Genomic DNA, 15,869 nt, shown 5'->3' with positions numbered 1-15,869 from the left:
CTATTTTGGTGCATTGTCTGGGAGCAATGCCGTACATGACACGGTAACTATCTTTAGGGCAGGTTGGGCAGCTCCGTGAGAGCGTGAGCGATGGCTGGGGGGAGGCTGTGGCTGGAGGGAGGTGGTGCTGAGGGGAGGTGGTGGCTGAGGGGAGGTGGTGCTGAGGGGAGGTGGTGGCTGAGGGGAGGAGGTGCTGAGGGGAGGTGGTGGCTGAGGGGAGGTGGTGCTGGGGGGAGGCGGTGCTGGAACATCCGCGGTGGCTAGGCCTGAGCGGCGCTTGGCTGCGAGGGCCGCTTGAGGCTCCGCGGAGCTTTAATTATTCTTATTCTTCCGTAAAATAAATTGGCTTTTTGGGGGCTTTATCATATTCAAAAACTCACCAAAGTTGGCGGGGGCATAGAGCCCGGTGAAAATTTACGTATTTTAAGGTCCCCAGAAAAATCGCACAAGAAACGGCTCAAGGGCGCCACCTAGCAACTTTCAAAAGACCCTTTCCTATTCCCTTGCTTCATCGTAGAGACTTGAAATTTGGCACACTTGTAGAGCTCCCCAAGACACTCAGAATTTACAATTAATGTCATAGTGCAAGTATCACAGAATGTCGGCCATTTTGGATTGAAATTCCGATTTTGACCCGATTTTGGACGTTTACAGGGTTCGCATTTTTTCGAACTTGTCCTAGGGATTTCGGTCGATCGGCTTAAAACTCGGTCAGATCGTTCATAAGGCATGGCCGATCCAAAGTTATCAAAGTTTTGCGTTTTTTTTTTTTCTAAATGGAGTTACCTGGGGTCAAAGTTCACCTAGTCGCCATGAAAAATAAAACGGTTATAACTTTTACAAAAAAACTCACAGCAGCACCAAACTTTCAGTGATTGATCATCATCGGGTCCCCTACAATACACAATGGTCCAATGATGACGTCACTTAGGCCACGCCCCCTGAAAACAGGAAGTGTCATGTTTTACTGTGAACGGTCGCTATCTGACCCCTTTGACCTAATCAACATGAAACTGTGTCCACAGACAGAAAACATGTTGGTGTGTCATGGATTCCAACCCTGTTTGGCTTCGATGGAGCAGGTGGGCGTGGCGGCGTGGCAAAGTGACCTGTAACGCAGTCGCCATACGTTTGGCTCTAGATTCCACAATTTTGAGCCCACCTGCACTAAACTTGACATGACTGATCCTGGTGGGATGCCTGACGATCCTATGTCGTCATAGTCTGACGTCATCTAAGCCCCGCCCCCTCAGAACAGGAAGTGCCTTTTTTTGACTTGTACAGCTCCATCTCTGGCTCTCTCGACCTAATCAAGATGATTCTGTGTTGGATGACAGATAACATGTTGGTCTCAATTGCTTTAAAGCGCCAAGAGTTTTCAGTAAAGGGCGTGGCCGTGGCAGCGCGGCGAAGCAGAGGGAACGCTGCCGCCATACGTTTGGCTCTAGAATCCACATCGTTCAGCCCAGCTGCACCAAACTCACTAGGATGCATCCTTATTGGTACCCGAACAGGAATCCATAACAGTCGTTGATGGGCGTGGCCTAATTTCTCTACAGTGCCCCCTAGAATTTTTTAAATAAGCAGCCCCAAGCCATTCTTTCACCTAGAATTATGAAACTTGGTACACATGTGTATAATGTCAGGACCTACAAAAAAGTCTCTTGGAGCCATGGTGCAAACCCAACAGGAAGTCGGCCATTTTGGATCAAAATCCGCCATTTACTGTTTTTCATAGACGTCGCATCTGATCTATCTCCTCCTACAGCTTTCAAGATACAGACTTCAAACTCAGTCAGCAGAGAGTTGAGACAATAAAGGTCAGAAGTTATCACAGGAATTTTTGTGTGTCAAAGCATGTGGGCGTGGCTTAGTCCCAAACTTTGACTATTCACCATGAAACATGAATGTGAAATAACTTCCAAATGCCAGGTCACAGCTGCATCAGACTTTCTACGTCTCATTATAGACCTGACCTCATCACAGTTAGGTGGTCGATTGATGACATCACCTTAGCCCCGCCCACTTCCGAAAGGAAGTCACCTGTTTTTGTCTACTGTATGTCTTGCTTTTACTCTCTAATTCATATGGGTTTCAGCCTTTGCAGACTGACATAAAATGACATGAAGATGAACTCTGTGAATGCCTACTGACCTGTGGGGGGGTGGAAAAATGGCTGTCCCTCGCCATGTGGATCGTCCCAAACTTTGACTATTCGCCATAAATCATGAATGTCAAATAATTTCCAAATGCCAGGGCACAGCTGCATCAGACTTTCTATGTCTCATTATAGACCTGACCTCATAACAGTTAGGTGGTCGATTGATGACATCAGCTTAGTCCCGCCCACTTCCCACAGGAAGTCACCTGTTTTTGTCTACTGTATGTCTTGCTATGAACACACGCATCATCCCATTTGCTCCAGACTTTTTATGAGTGACACTAGTGAACCTCTAAGGAGCCCAATAGAGTTTATTTGCAATTTGACTCCACTGCGCCCCCTAGGTTAATCGACAGCTGTATCTCCTTGCCACATGGCCCAATCTTCTCCAGATTTTGGGTGCATCGCCAGGGAACGCTGCCGAAGACATCAAATCGGATCGCGTGGAGGACGGCGCGCGAGCGTCGGAGGTGGCTGGTGGGAGGCGGTGCTGGAACATCCGCGGTGGCTATAGGCTCGAGCGGCGATGGCTGCGAGGGCCGCTTGAGGCTCCGCGGAGCTTTAATTATTATTGTTTTTCTTCTTTAGACATTAGGTTGGCTCAGAATGATTCTAAATAATGTACAGGAATGACCTAGTGCTGTTACATGTCCATCATCTGGGGGGGCCAATTAGATGACAGGGGGGGCACTGGCCCCCCGGCCCCCCTCTGGCTCCAGTATGTGAACCAAGAGGTGGCAGGTAGCTGACAGGTGTTGAAGCTGGAAGGGCATAAAAGTTTTGACTGCTGTGGTGGAATCATTGTTTACACTGTTTCTGTGTATCTTTGAATAAATGGATTTTGTTTACAAATGATTCATCTAACTGGAGCAAATTTGGATCAACGTTTAACTAGTTTAGTGTTAAACTAGGTCAGGGGTGGGCAATCCTGGTCCTGGACGGCCGGTGTCCTGCAACTCTTAGACGTCTCCCTGGTCCAACACACTTGAATCCAACAGCTGAATCACCTCCTGAATGCAGTCAAGTTCTCCAGAGTCCTGCTAACGACCTAATTATTTGACTCAGGTGTGTTGAAGTAGAGACACACCTAAAAGTTGCAGGAGACCCTCCAGGCCTGGAGTTACCCACCCCTGAACTAGGTGGTACAATAATAAACAATGGTGGATTGATTGAGTGCATAATTAGTTCAACATAGACATTTTCAAATCATTCTTAACTAAAAATCATTATCATGCCTGAGTGCTGCTTCACCTCAAATGAACAACTTTAAACTCATAAATTAACAATGGAAGTGAATATGATCATGTGAACCTGACAGTGGATTGGTTTTCTCTTCCTCTTCTCTGTGAAGCTGATGGTTTTTATTCTTCCTCCCTCATCTGTGCTGTGTGCTGTGCTATCTTTCTTGGAGCCTCTGTTTGCACATGTGAACTCAGTCCAAATAGAGTATGGATCTGGTATCGATGAGAAGATCCCACTCCTGCCCCAGTGGGACATTTGCATCTGGATACAAATGTCAACATTTGAAACACACTTAATTGAATTTTTGATAACAGGATTTCTGCTTCCTGGACCTGGCAGGTACCTCACATATCCTGAGCTTTAGTAAATGTTGGCAGCTATTCTGGCCATTGAGAGGCTGGCCGGTTCATACAATGAAATGCTTTGCTGTGAACACTCAGACTCAGATCCTGTGTGGGCAGAACCAGACAGGAAGTGATTCTTGTTGAGAACCACAGCTCAGTTCCAGTTCCTGAAACTTGCTGGCAGGAAGGAACAGACCTTGGAGAATTTGCAAGCTCAGCTTGGTGAGATTGATCATCAGTTTGTCTGTCTGGAGTCGCCATTGAAATGTAGCAGTAAGACTTTAAAGCAGATGGGGAACTTAACAGAGTTGGCCTGATCCTAATTAAATTATTGTCAATCAAAATCAATCAATCAAATTTTATTTGTATAGCACATTTCAGCAGCAAGGCATTTCAAAGTGCTTTATACAATCAGAAACACAAAGTCATGCAACGTAGAATGTACAATCAAAACATTACATTAAGTCATTAAATTTGTAATTAGTTATGTTTCAAATCCAACTCTAAACAGGTGGGTTTTTATTTAGATTTAAAGGCACCCAGTGTTTCAGCTGTTTTACAGTTTTCTGGAAGTTTGTTCCAGATTTGTGGTGCATAGAAACTGAATGCTGCTCCTCCTCTCCTGGTTCTGGTTCTGGAGATGCAGAGCAGAACCAGAACCTGAACCTGAGGGGTCTAGACAGTTGGTACAGATCTTTAATGTTTTGTGGTGCTAAATCGTTCAGTGATTTATAAACTAACAACAGTATTTTAAAGTCTATTCTCTGAGCTACAGGGAGCCAGTGTAGGGACTTTAAAACTGGCGTTATGTGCTCTATCTTCCTGGTTCTAGTGAGAACAGCAGCAGCACCTTCTGGATCAGCTGCAGCTGTTTGATTGATTTATTAGTCAGACCTGTGAAGACGCTGTTGCAGTAATCAATGCGGCTAAAGATAAACGCATGGATGAGTTTCTCTAGATCGTGTTGAGACATCAGTCCTCTAATCCTGGAGATGTTCTTCAGGTGATAGAAGGCCGACTTTGTGACTGTCTTAATGTGGCTCTGAAGGTTCAGGTCAGAGTCCATCACTACTCCCAGGTTTCAGGCTGATCGCTGGTTTTGACATCTGAATCTGACTCCCTGTGTGTCAGTCCTGGAAGGCTGGCTATCTGAAATTATCCTGGATGTTATGAACAAGATGCTCTGCTCCCACTACCTGCTCCTTTTCCCATGACATCTATGAATCAGAGCTCTACCTGTCAGCTGATGACTGCTCTATCACTTATCCAGTACTATGGCTGGGGGGCGATGGACAGTGTTCACTGACTTGCCTGCAAACACACTTCAGAATAGCTATAAACACTCTAAACTCACTGCCTTTGCCGCCCCCCTCCCTCTTCATGTCCCTGTACTGCAGCCTGTTGCAATGAACCAGGTAGCTGCGTCCCTTACTTGGACTTCCTGTTCTGGGACCCGCCCACCACCATCACCCTCTTCTCTCTCACTTCTCCTGCTCCTGAACCACAGGCTCTGTTTTTATGTTGGTAACATAAAAACAGTGCAGAGGTCTGTTACAACTGAACACTCTGACTTTAGACAAACTTACTGTCATGATCCGTTTTCTGTGATTATTTTTGAGTTTCTGTGTTCATTATCCTGTTCCCTGTGAATCTCCGTCTCTACGTCTTCCCCGTTGATTGTTCCCAGGTGTGTCTTGTTTCCTTGATTACCCCGTGTGTATTTAAACCCACCTGTTGCCTTTGTCTCTTGTCGGATCCTCGTCGTGTTACGTGTGTAACCAGTTTGTTTCCCTGTGCCGTCGTGTGTTCGTCGTGCTCCCTGTTGTTCCATCCCGTGGAGTATTATTGTTAAATCTTCTTCATTTTCATCCTGGCCTGCCTGCGTCCTACCTCACTGCTCAACCACCAGCCATAATCATGACACAACAGCAAAAAATGGATCATTTTAAAATTGGTAATAGTTTTACTACCATCATAATGTTAAAAAACAAGCAGTACATGACTGAATGCCAAAACATGCACATAAGAAGGTGAAATCAATGACAAACATTCTGGTTTCTGATAGGTGTGAGACACCAGACTTAACTAATTATGAATGTTAGTGTGATTTGGAGCAGGATAGGAGAACAGGGTAAATCTCCATTGTAACCTATGTGCTGCTTCTGTGAAAGAAAATCAAGGCTTTATTAAGCCAGGATATCTGAAAAATCCTGGCTTAATCTGCTATTCTTGTTTTGTGAAACAGCTCTCAAAGCTTGAATTCAGGATAGACATGAAGCAGTTTGATCAGGAAAAGAAAACAAGAAACATCAGCTGTTCATGTTGATTGATTGCAATTAATCACTAATCTAATAATCATGAAAATTAACCTTTAAAAGGAAAAGAGATGAAACTTTGAGCTGAAATCAAAAGTGAATCTTTTCTCCAAACTTCAGAGAGAAAAAAGAAACAGGAAAGTTCCTGAAGACAAAGTTTAAATAGGAAACAAATCAAACTTACAGTTTGTTCAAACGATCCAAAGAGATGAAGAAAAACATCTGAACAACAGACTGACTTTAAACTGAAAGTAAATGTCAGGGATTTTGTGACTGATGATGTCACAACTCACATGGTTTTTAGTTTCTTCTTTCAAAGCAGCAAAACCAGAAAGTAGATCTGAAATGAAATCAGCGGAAAAATAATAACATCTTCATGAGGAAGAAGAGAAGATTTGATGAAAATGAAGGAATCATGAGGAGAAATGAGCCCAGAAACCAGAACAGCTGATTTATTCACACAGTGGTCAGAATATAAATACAAACTGAAAATAAGAAGAAAAATCAAATAATCTAAACTGTAGTTCTTAACATCACCACATTACTGCAGCTGAAACCACATGTTGTTATAATATAGATTATTAATATAGCTCCTATATAATCATTGATCATCATGTCATTGAGGTGAGCAGAGTGAGGACAGTCTCTGGTTAAACCAGGATCAGCTGAGCAGGTTTAACTTAATTAACTAACAAATTATAAATTATAAAACACTAAAGGATCCTAATGACCTTTTTCTCTGAGGATTGAGATTGACCAGATTAATAGAGATTACAAGAGAAAGAAAAATAAATAAAACAGGAAAAGAATAACAAAGAAGAAAAGTAAGAGAAGAAGAGAAGACAGATCTTTGTAAAGATTATTTTCTTGAAGATTCCTGCAGGGTGTCTGACAAAGAAATTGATACTTATAGAGATTTTTTAGTTTTTCTTGTAAAGCTGAATAAAAACCTTTACAGAGTTTTGATGGAACCACAGGTTCTAGGATGAGTCCTAGTCAAAGTCCTTATCGGAGGATAAGGCAGGTATTTACTAGAGTTGGTTTTAAATTCAGGGAACCAAACCTTTAGAGAATCCTAAAGACTTTATCAGAAATAAAAACCTGTTAGAGGATGAAGAGGCAGAGCGACCTCAAAGCTGATTGGTTGGATTCTGTGGAGACGTTTGCAGTCTAAAGAGGAAATCCCACCTATTCAGAAGAAATGGGTCTGAGTGGTTCCTGGGTCTTTTCTCCTCCTCAGGGTGAATCGATTCACTATATAATAATGAAATATGGAGAAAAAAGTTTGCATGATGTGAATGAATGGATGAAAAGTGTCATTTCTCCTGTTCATTGAAGCTGATGGTTTAAAAGGAAAAGAAAGATAATTAGAAGCAGAGGAAGAAACTGAGGCAAAGAAACGAGAAACGAAGAGTCGAGTTGATCCTGAGAAACAAGGAAAGTTTGGAAAGTTGGATGAAAGAGAGAAAGAAGAGAAAGACAGAAAAATGATGAACAAATGGAAATGCTTCTATTTCTGAACATAAATCTTTTGTGGATAAATTACAGGCCTTAATATGTTTTAGTGTTTGAATCAGCAAATGATTTTATTTTGAAAAGGAGGATAGTAAGTGACTAAAACAATCATGAAAAGGAAAAATAAGATGTAAATATTTATATAAACAATAAAAACAACAAAACAAACTAATGGATTTCTATTTGCTTCTTCTTCTCTCCTCTGTCTGAGCCTCACTGTGGTGCATCTGACCTCTGACCTCAACTCCTCAGCCCTGTCCTCCATGGACCAGATGACGTCCCTCTCATACCACCAGCTGATCAAAGTGATCCAGTAGATCCAGTGGATCAACAAGATGAGGAAGATGAAGAAAACCTTCATCACCTCCAGGCTCTGAAGTTTCTGTTGATCCTGATTTATTTGACACCAGAGAACTGATGAGACATGTCCATTCAGGGGACGACTGTCTGTCTCCTGTTGGACATTTGGACTGAAACTGTGTGTGACTGAGCTTTAACAACCTCCACTGGTCTGCTGTCCAGGATCAGAGCAGAGAAAGAAAAGATCAACCTGATCAGAGCTGAGAGGAGAAGACACCATCTGTGGACAACATGGACATATTGTTGCCATGTGAAGCTGGACAACATGGACATATTGTTGCCATGTGAAGCTGGACAACATGGACATAGTGTTGCCATGTGAAGCTGGACAACATGGACATATTGTTGCCATATGAAGCTGGACAACATGGACATATTGTTGCCATGTGAAGCTGGACAACATAGACATATTGTTGCCATGTGAAGCTGGACAACATGGACATATTGTTGCCATGTGAAGCTGGACAACATGGACATATTGTTGCCATGTGAAGCTGGACAACATGGACATATTGTTGCCATGTGAAGCTGGACAACATGGACATATTGTTGCCATGTGAAGCTGGACAACATGGACATATTGTTGCCATGTGAAGCTGGACAACATGGACATATTGTTGCCAGGTGAAGCTGACAGCTGTAAATGATCATTTGCTGACATTTATTCTCCAAAGTCATATTTCTCTGTAATCTTTAATCCAACATGCTGTCAGTGAGCTTTACTCAGTCACTTGTTTTTTACTCAGTGCCTGAGTGGGGCAGACAAAATGAGCCACAGCTGGATAATCTGGGGACAATTAAAGGCTCCCCAAAATGTTCCATGTTGTCCCAAGATGACAAAATGTAACCAGTTAGATTAACGACGTCTCATTGGAGATGAGACTGAATTGATGTCTCTGACTTGATGACATTAGTCTGATTCCTCCTCTTCACCAGCCACTGCTTCAGGGAGTTTTGCTGTGTGATGATGGTTGAAGCTGTTGGGCCTTTAATTTGAAAGGTTCCTGTGTGGCTCAGACAGCGATGCTCTAGCATTGCTCTGTCTTTAATGGCTCAGTTAGGATTTGAACACATTTTACACAATGTTGGCACTTTTGACAAAGGTTGATGTAGTTAGTAAATCAAATGCTACTCGTCCTTTTGTTGCTGTAGATCTAGTAAAACTAGATCTTGTCTCCTTCTCTTCACATATTGTTCATCTTGGCAGTCATCAAATAAACAGGTATTTTTGTATTTTTATGTTTGAAATGTTTTGAACATAGATATGTATTTTAAAAAGACAAATGTAATAATTTCCTGCTATCAGGTTCCAGGTGTTTTCTCAGCAAACGTCAGCATGTGAACATAAAGAGTCTCTATTAAATCTAATCTATTAAATATCTCTCATCATGTTGCTTTTAATTAAATCCAGTTTGCTGAGCGTCTGCAGGTGAAGATAAAGACGAGTTATGTTGTGGTCATTTGGACTAAATCCATAAAGTCTCAAACCAGCCTGGACACAATTTGTCAGATCAGACCAAGACGGAGCCAAAGACGGAAAAACCAGTTTGAGAGTGTCTGGATCCCTGGGAAAAAGGGAGGTTCTGGTTCTGGTTCTGTTCTGTTCTGGGGATGACTGTGGGGCTACTGGAGATGATGGTCCAGAGGAACTTTAGATCAAATCAGGAACATTATGGATCACCCTGACCATCCTCTTCATCAGACGGCCTTAGAGAAACAGTGTCTTCAGTCAGAGGCTCCTTGAAATGTGCTGCGACACAGACCACTACAGGAGACTTTTCCTGCCCACAACCATCACCACCTACAATAAGTCTTTGAAGAGCCTTGAATAATATGTGTTACATTTCATTTCCCCTTGGGATCAATATGTTTGAATCTGAATCAAGTGTTAAAGTCGTCATGATTGTAGTTCCTTATTCTCACTTTTATACTTTTTATCTTTGTGTTTATATTCTTGTTCAAACTGAAGTTGCTGCTCTGACAGCTGCATTTCTTTACCATGGTACGATAAGCTATACTTTGATTAAACTATCAGTTTTTATGACACTTTTATGTCCCTGTTTATTTAAAGGGTTCAAAGTAAAGAGTGATCCCTTCTACCCAAATAATGGAGTCCAGGACTTGAATCTTTTTCAAAATCTTTGTTCATCAATTAAAAATCCCACATCAGATCCTTGCAATGTCATTTCTTCCCACTGAACACGTAGTATTTCCTGTCTGTGTCCTCAGTTTCCCAGCATGCCCTGCTGGAGTGGTGGAGGTTAATGAGGGGGCGGAGTCTGTCCTCCTGAGCTGCCGATACTCTGATCATTTGCCTGAAGAGCCTCACTGATGTGGAACCGCAGCGATCTCACTCCTAAATCTGTCCACCTGAGGAGAGAAGACAACGATGAGCTCAAAGGCCAGAACCAGAACTTTACAGGCCGGACCTCCATGAACCCTCTGGACAGCAGAACCTTCAGCCTGACTCTGAGGAAACCTCACCTGTCTGACAGTGGAAACTACACCTGCATCATCTACGACGGGAGAGAAGAACTGGAGCTGGCAGCCGTTCACCTGGAGGTCAAAGGTCAGATTAACACCAGATTCTAAAGCTACATGTTGTGAATGAATCTGTTGCAGTGAGAAAACTGATGATGATGGTTGTTGGTCCTGGTCTCTGTAACCATGGAGACCAGCAGCAGCAGCAGCATCCCAGAGTGAATGAGTGAAACCCATGGATGGATGAATGAGACCAAGGACTCAGAGGGAATCTATCAGCTGCTCTGTTTGCAGTAGAAACTTGATGTTCATGAAATTATTTGACAACAATTGTGGATAATTAGTAGAGTTGGATCAGGTGGTTTTATAACGAGCATTTTATTAGACTATGTAATCATACAAATCTAATAAAACAAAGTCAAACTAAATTAGATTTAGATGCTCAGATTGGAATCAACTGTAGAAAGACTTGAAGGAAATTCTCTCCTCTCTTGTCTCTTCATCAGTTTATGATTTGTTTTGTAAGCTTTGATTAATATCAAGTTGTAGTTTAGTCCTATTTCTACATTTGTGTTGCTTTTTTCTTCTTCCTTTATTATCTACATTTGACATGAATTGCATTTTGATGTAGTTTTGATCTGTAATTGTTTGTGTATTGTCTCGGCTAGGTCTCTTCAAAGGCTGATTTTTCATCTCACTGAGACACAATTGGTTCAATGAAGATGATATAAATAAATATACAGTAAATGTCATGTAAAAACAGCTGCTTGGTTTTATATCTTTAAATGAAAATCTTTTCTCTACTTGTGAAATTGACACAAATCCTTCTTTAAAAATGTCTGCCTGCTGATTGTGGACGCAGTAAACAGAGAAGACATGGCATCTCATTAACAGTCATCAGATATTTGCCTCTAATTTTCCAGCACAACACAGAAACTCAATGATATTAAATGTAATAATTTCATGTCAGTTTCCTCCCCACTGGTTACATTTGATGTTTCCTCAGATGATCAGGAGGAGGTGGCGATGAATGAAGGAGCAGAGTCTGTTATCCTGCCCTGCAGAACGTCTGCTGACCTTCCTGAGGACACTTCAGTGGACTGGACCCGTCCAGAACCAGAACTCATGATGGTTCATGTGTTTTCAAACAGCAGCAGATCTGACAATAAGCAGGACAGCCTTTATGGCGGCGCACAGAGATGAATAAAGAGCTGCTGAGGACCGGAGACGCCAGTCTGACCCTGAGGGATCCCACTGACAGAGACAGTGGAAGCAACATCTGCACCATCTACAGGGGCCAGGACATCCTGAGACACACAGTGGTTCTGACACAGGTCAAAGGTCACAGAGACACAGCTGGAACAGAATCAGTTACCAATTCAATGACTTTATGTCATGTTTTGCTGATTCTATGTTGCATGACTTTGTGTTTAATGATGTGAAGCTCTTTGAAATATCTTGCTGCTGAAATGACAAATAACATTTGATTGATTTGATCTACTGATGAAGGTCAAAGGTCAGAGGAAGGTCAAACCTCATTTGATTTCCACAGGAAGCTTTCCATCCTGGGCCACAGCTCTCCTGGTTCTGCTGGTTCTGGTTCTGATCGTCTCTGCAGGCCTTTTATTTCATCTTCCACATTATTTCCTGTCAGGTGAGTCTCTAAACTTTTCTGCCTCTAAATGCAGATGGATAAAATGTGTCCTGTTATCAGAGGGTGGTAACTTTTCATCCTGTCAGATTAAGTCTGGTGTCGTTGTAAAAATTCATGTTTATGACTCTACATTCAAAATAACATGTTTGTATTTTGTTGAAAAGCAAAGATCTGCATATTTTTCTCCTGGCATGGATTCACAATCTCAGACTCCTTCTGCAGGTCGTTTGATTCACCAACCAAACATTAAAACTCACCAAAAAATAAACGTCTCACATTTCTAGTCATCAAGAAAATTGTCAAGTCTTCAGAAAAGCTGAAAAACTCCAAACTTTACCTGATAGCAATTCCTCATTAGATATAAAGAAGATCTGAGTTTTTGATGGAGATTCACTTCAATATGATTCTTTTATTAAATCATTTGAAAACAGCATTAAAAGCAGAAACAAAAACCAGGAGATGCTCTGGATTGTATTGCAAGATATTCCACCAAAGTCTGGGTAAAAATCCCAAGTCAGCATTAAAATCCTGAGTCTAGTTGCGTAGAAGTCATAAAATGTTACATTTTAGTTTGAATCAAGTCATTTGGTCAAATACGCAAATTATTAAAAGACATTTTTAGATGAAAAATATATTTTAAAAGGTTTTGTTTGCTGGAGCAAATATCCAAACCCCTCTAACCTCCTGTGGCCTGGAGGAGGCGCACTTTTTCTATTGACACTTCAGAAGGAACTAATGAAATTATACCATCAGGGAACAGCCACACACTCACCCCAGGTTCCGGAGGTTTTATTCAAACACCAACCCGGTATTAAGCTTTGGCTAATGCTAGAGCTCTACACAGTGTTTATCAGTAGCTAGCTGTAAATGCTACAACAATCTGTTATTTAGCACTAGCTAACACTAGCACACAATACAGACATAGTACTTAGCAACTAATGCCAAAGTGCTACATCAACTCAGTATTTATCAGTAGCTAGCTGTAAAGTGCTACAACAACATGGCATTTACCACTAGCTAATGCTACAGCACAATACCAACGTAGTACTTATTAGCAACTAATGCCAAAGCGCTACACCAACTAAGTTTTCATCACTAGCTAACACTAATGCCCTACACCAAACTGGTATTTACCACAAGCTAATGCTAGCACACAATATCAACATAGTACAAATTAGCAACTAATGCCAAAGCGCTACACCTACTCAGTATTTATCACTAGCTAATGCTAATGGCCTACATCAACCTGGAATTTAACACTAGCTAACACTAGCACACAATACCAACATAGCACATATTAGCAACTAATGCCAAAGCGCTACACAAACTCAGTTTATATCACTTGTTAACTCTAATGCTCTACACCAAACTGGTATTTACCAATAGCAAACGCCAACGCACATTATCAACATAGTACATATTAGCAACTCATGTCAAAGCGCTACACCAACACAGTATTTATCAGTAGCTAGCTGTAAAGCACTACACCAACATGGTATTTACCACTAGCTAATGCTAGCACACAATACTAACATAGTACTTATATTTAGCAGAAACAAATGCTAACATGCTGCACAAACATGGTATTTAGCAGTAGCTAACACTAAAACGCTACACTAAGGCATTTATCTTAAACTAATGCTAAAGCACTACAATAACATAGTACTTAACAGGAGCTAATGCTAACGTGCTACACCAATCTGGTGTATTTCTTCAAACCTCAATAGCAGCTCATGGAGGAGTTTGATCTGTTCACATTTCATCTGTCTGATGCCATACAGTCATGACAGGTAACATTTTTCACAAATATGTAAAAAAACATATTTTTAATAAAAGTTACACACTGCAGCTATAAATGCCTGAATTTGTTCAAACTACTAATTCTGCACTGAGAGTCCAGAGTTTATTCTGAGGGAAGAGACAAAGTGTCATCTTTTAATTTTACAAGAACAATGAACTGCTGGAAACTAATTTGGTGAGACAAACCTGTATTTAAATGACCAAAAGTTGGAGATTATATTTTTCATCTTTCACCTTTGTGCTGTTTTACAGCATTTTTCTTTAATATTATATGGATATAGTAAGTTTGATGACATTTTTAGTTATTTGTAGCTGTAGTAAATTTGAAGGCTTTTATTTTGAAGAACCATTGTATTATCAGTGTCTGACTTCCTGTTTAGTAATTTCCTGGGATTTTTTTGGAGCTGCAGCAAGCATGGCTGGATGTTATTTTGTCTTCAGCATTTAATCTTTTGCCATCCACAAAGAAGCTCACCTGAAGCAATGCTGTAAGTGATGTTTTATGATAAGATACATGCTACTTAAGATGTGTCAGATATTATTTTGTTAAAACGCTAATGTTTCATTATTGTGACTGGTGTTTTTCATCTGACTGTTCATGGTACATTTCAGTTGACTGCAGAGCTCATATTTATGTTAAATTTATGGACTGTATGTAAGGTTTGCTCAGACACAGAACTAAGTTTTGTATTGTTTTGTGTTCATTCTGTCTGCAGTTTTCACCGCAGCATGTAAAGAGGAAGCCAACAGTAAATGGTCAACCTTACTCCACGTCTCATTCTCATCATTTGCTGTGGTTTAACTCAGTGTTTAGTCAGAGTTGATACACTCTTGACGAGAACATTACAGTGAAAAAGCAAGAATCAAGGTTTCAAGTGGTCAAAATGGCATCGAGCAGCAGGTCATCTGTGTCCGCCAGTACGAAGACATCTAAATCTTCAGCCAATGTAACTCAAGCTAGAGCCAAAGCAGAGGCTGCCAAGGTAAGAGCATCATATGCAAGCCAAGAAGCTAAACTTAAGCTGGAGAAGGCTGTCAAAGAAGCAGAAAAAGCTAAAAGAGATGCTCAAAGTCAACTGGAGACTGTAAAAATTGACACAGAGTTGGAAATGTTAAAGTTTCAAAAAGAGGCTGCTGCTGCAGCAGCTGAAGCTCAAGTCTTAGAACAGGCTGAGGCAGTTCAAGTTTTGGATGAAACGGGAATGTCTGATTCGGACAAGGTGAAAATTGAACGCACTAGCGAGTATGTTCAGTCTGAAATTGACCTAAATAACTCAGATCAAGCTTTTTCACAGCATGTTGACGCACATGCTAAGCACCTTCCAGAAGCGACACACGGGGTGAAATCTGAGAAGTCTGAAAACGTTGAACCTCATGAATCAGTGTTTTCACCCAAACCTCATCTAAAATCTTACAGCGAAAAAGACTGCCAACCTTTTTATTCTAATTATGTCCCATTGGCTGCCAGGTCTAGAGAACCAGTAAAGAGGATGTTGACATCTGAGCCATTAGCAGAGTTTTTGGCCAGACGAGACCTTGTCAGTTCAGGTCTTTACCATTTCGATGATAAGCCTGAAAATTATCAAGCCTGGTATTCTTCTTTTAAGAGTGCTATTAGTGAGGTTCGACTCACAGCAACTCAGGAATTGGACCTCATGACTAAATGGCTTGGAAAAGAGTCAAGTGGACAGGTTAAACGGCTACGTTCAGTTTATATTGGAGATCCTCAGACAGCTTTGAACAAAGCATGGGAGAGACTACGTGAGTGTTATGCTGCTCCAGAGATCATTGAAAGGTCTCTGTTTCAAAGACTGGAAAGCTTCCCTATAATCTCAGCTAAGGATAATGTCAGCCCAGATAGCACAGAATCATTGAAACAACATTGAGTCAATGTCAGCCAGAAACATTGAATCAACGTTGAACGCTGACATTGAAACAACATCAAAAGTGGTCGGTGACTTGTATGTTGAATCAACGTTAGGGTTTCAACCATTACT

The 15,869-nt window shown here is 41.3% G+C and overlaps 1 protein-coding gene and 1 long non-coding RNA gene across 2 annotated transcripts in view; both read right to left on the bottom strand.

The window, feature by feature from the left end:
* The window catches only part of LOC148156145 (uncharacterized), a 35,039-nt gene extending 28,618 nt beyond the window's left edge, over positions 1-6,421 (bottom strand). The window contains exon 1 of the long non-coding RNA XR_015764756.1: positions 6,247-6,421. This is a non-coding gene — a long non-coding RNA (uncharacterized LOC148156145). The remainder of the gene's footprint in view (positions 1-6,246) is intronic.
* The window catches only part of LOC148156142 (NLR family CARD domain-containing protein 3-like), a 159,217-nt gene that overhangs the window by 121,437 nt on the left and 21,911 nt on the right, over positions 1-15,869 (bottom strand). The gene's annotated exons all lie outside the window — the stretch shown is intronic.

This window comes from Poecilia mexicana, unplaced genomic scaffold (assembly GCF_051168715.1).
Source record: "Poecilia mexicana isolate PSO_F unplaced genomic scaffold, ASM5116871v1 scaffold_12, whole genome shotgun sequence".
Lineage (NCBI taxonomy): Eukaryota > Metazoa > Chordata > Actinopteri > Cyprinodontiformes > Poeciliidae > Poecilia > Poecilia mexicana.
This window is presented reverse-complemented; position numbering and strand designations above follow the sequence as displayed.